The sequence below is a fragment of the Schistocerca cancellata genome, chromosome 10 (genome assembly GCF_023864275.1).
Source record: "Schistocerca cancellata isolate TAMUIC-IGC-003103 chromosome 10, iqSchCanc2.1, whole genome shotgun sequence".
NCBI classification, from domain to species: Eukaryota; Metazoa; Arthropoda; class Insecta; order Orthoptera; family Acrididae; genus Schistocerca; species Schistocerca cancellata.
Genome location: NC_064635.1, coordinates 72222122 through 72225871, shown reverse-complemented (window position 1 = coordinate 72225871; position 3750 = coordinate 72222122).

Here is a 3750-nt window from a genome sequence, read left to right as displayed (position 1 = left end):
TTGGAGTTTCAAGGGTACGTTTCGATTTAGAATGACTTCAAATTACGGAAACCGGTCGTGGAGCTAATCTTTAGTCAAGAGTTGCTCACAAGGGATCCTCCCCATCGCAACCTCCTCAGATTTAGTTATAAGTTGGCACAGTAGATAGGCATTGAAAAACTGAACACATATCAATCGAGAAAACAGGAAGAAGTTGTGTGGAACTATGAAAAATATACAAACTGAGTAGTCCATGCGCAAGATAGGAAACATCTAGGACAGTATGAGCTCAGTAGAGCCGTGGTCCCGTGGTTAGCGTGAGCAGCTGCGGAACGAGAGGTCCTTCGTTCAAGTCTTCCCTCAAGTGAAAAGTTTACTTTCTTTAATTTCGCACAGTTATGATCTGTCCGTTCGTTCATTGACGTCTCTGTTCACTGTAATAAGTTTAGTGTCTGTGTTTTGCGACCGCATCGCAAAGCCGTGCGATTAGTAGACGAAAGGACGTGCCTCTCCAAGGAAGCGAAAACATTTGATCGCAAGGTCATAGGTCAACCGATTCCTCCACAGGAAAACACGTCAGATAATAATTGTCTGCAAATAAAAAATTAAACCTTTCAGTCGAGGGAAGACTTGAACCAAGGACCTCTCGTTCCGTAGTTGCTCAAGCTAAAAACGGGACCACGTTGCTCCTGAGCTCACATTGTCCTTCATGTTGCCTATCTCGCTCATGGATTACTCAGTTTATATATTTTGTTTATTTTTTTCATAGTTCCACACAACTTCTTCCTGTTTTCTCGATTGATCTGTGTTCAGTTTTTCAAGGCCTATCCACTGTGCCAACTTATAAGTAATCTGAGGGGGGTGCGATGGGGAGGTTCCCTTGTCAGTAAGGCCAGGCAATAGATCGAAAATAGAGCAAACAAGGGAAAGGTTGCCGCTGCGCTTGTGACGAACAAGTCTACTTTAACGCTAGAAACACCAAAGCATTTTTCATAACGAGCATTACCAAGGCTGGGGGTAGGGAGGGTATCTTCTGCTCAGCCTGAAATAGTTTTTAAAAATGTGTATTCCGGATCCAGAGTCTGAAATATCCTTTACAACGTTCTCTGCAATAAGAATGCCCTAACAATAACGTGCATCACTGACTTTATGATTATCTTAAAAAATACTTCAAAAATTCAAAATTCATTTTTTATTGTAGATTTTTACCCCCCCCCCCCCCCCCCAAACATAAATTTAAAGGGATTCTAAAGTGTAACTAAGGCCCTGAACTAGGAAATATTGAATACGATCTTCACTGCAAAATGTGAAAACTACCGAAACTTAAACTTTTAGGTTAAATTTAACTAAAAAGTCTAAACACATCTGGTCGAAAAATTCATTAAAAATCTTTTTTTTTAATTTTAAAATATAAAGAAACTGCCTAGATTACAATATTTTCAAAAAGTGGGCACAAAGTACCCCCCGCCACCCTCTTTTGTATTGCGAGGGTTTTAAAGAAAAGACTGACTGAAAGCTGTTAAAAATCTTCCGCACTGGCTATTAAAAAACTTTTGATAAAAATTCACAGCCTTTTTCGCATCAGCAGGGATGCATCTTCAGGTGACAGTTTTTTAAAAAGTTATGGCGCGGCAAGGAAGTATTTTAACAGCGAGTGTGAAAAACTGTATTCAGTATGTGGAATTTTGGCTGCGGTTGCCCGATTTCAAAAATAAGATTATCAAAACTGTGAGTAGAAAACACATTTTTTGGCGTTTCTTGTTAAAAGTTCAATAGAAAAGTAAATAGGTTGTGATCAAAATAACGGCTGTATGAAAAAGAACCACCCGATTTTTAAAAAAAAATCGTAACTGTTATGTTATTTGAGATATATACGTGAATAACATACTGTTGGAAAGAGCGAACTCTCGAGTTTTACATGGTCCCCGCTAGGTGGCAGCAGTGTACGCCCACGTCAGTTCTAGTAAAAACGCTATCCGGAAAACAAAAACAGTTTTTTGTTCTACGTTTTGCGTAGTGCGGGTCAGTAAGAACTGCTCAGCGTGAATTTCGTACTAGGTGTGATGTGGATCCTCCTACAGCAAAATTTAATACAAATTGTCTGCTTTGTCACCGATAGTACCAAAACACATCTACTCTGTTTGACAGCTGACAAGAGATTAAGTATCTACTGTGGCTAATTCCTCACAGCCACTTTCAAACGTGAATTGAAAAAAATCGCCGGAAATGGTCTAATACATCCTACAAAACTGAAAACTTCCCCTTAATTTCTTATCAAAGCATGTATAATTGCTTCTTTTCTACAAATATGTTTTTGGCGGCCTTCAGACTGCAGTTATTTTTTACATCACTTAGTCTGACAATGCATACCTTCCCAACGGGCACTAGCATTAAAAAGAATAGGTCACACACTGAGTGTTCAGTACAAATTTAACTACGTATACAGACAGTTCATCCATACCGAGAGTTGAAAACCTCGACGATTTTTGCGTATTATCGACATTGATACTGGTCGGATATCGGACACGGGAATATTTTAATTTTAAGTTTGATGTAGGATAACAAATGACAAAACAAAATTTTTCCGTTTGGTTTCATTAACAATAAGCAATTATCTGATTTCTTTTTACTTTACTTGGACTGTGGAACCTTGTTGCCTGCCGAATTTCATCATTCTTGATCAGCAGGGAGCACCCTATAGATTTTGACGAGTAAGTTTGCTATTATCGAAGTATGTTACATAAATGACCGTATCTTTTGATTACATTGACTTAGAATCTTAACGTTTATACACCACCGAGGGATAATAGGCCTTAGTATGTGACAAATTTCATCTACCCCTTCCTGAGAAAAATGTATGTTAACCGAAGGACAGACAGAGAAAGTCAGATAATAAATGACAAAAACCTTTTTTCCTATGAGCTGTTCCCCTTTTACTTCCGCTTTCTTCCTGAAAAACGTCATGATTCTAGCCAATGAGAAGTACCATATAAGATTTATGAGTGAATATGAAAATGAATGGATATGAAAATGTGTGACATAAATGGCGGTATCTTTTGACTGTATTGACTTAAAAGGCTTCAGTTTTGGACCGTAGGACTCAGTTGGACTGGGCGGCTGGAATGCAGTTGTAGGGGAAGGAGTAGAAGAAAAGGTTACAGGAGAATATGGGCTTGGGACAAGGAATGAAAGAGGAGAAAGACTAATTGAGTTCTGTAACAAGTTTCAGTTAGTAATAGCGAATACTCTGTTCAAGAATCACAAGAGGAGGAGGTATACTTGGAAAAGGCCGGGAGATACGAGAAGATTTCAATTAGATTACATCATGGTCAGTCAGAGATTCCGAAATCAGATACTGGATTGTAAGGCGTACCCAGGAGCAGATATAGACTCAGATCACAATATAGTAGTGATGAAGAGTAGGCTGAAGTTCAAGACATTAGTCAGGAAGAATCAATACGCAATCATACGGAAGTACTAAGGAATGACGAGATACGTTTGAAGTTCTCTAACGCTATAGATACAGCAATAAGGAATAGCGCAGTAGGCAGTACAGTTGAAGAGGAATGGACATCTCTAAAAAGGGCTATCACAGAAGTTGGGAAGGAAAACACAGGTACAAAGAAGGTAGCTGCGAAGAAACCATGGGTAACAGAAGAAATACTTCAGTTGATTGATAAAAGGAGGAAGTACAAACATGTTCCGGGAAAATCAGGAATACAGAAATACAAGTCGCTGAGGAATGAAATAAATAGGAAGTGCAGGGAAGCT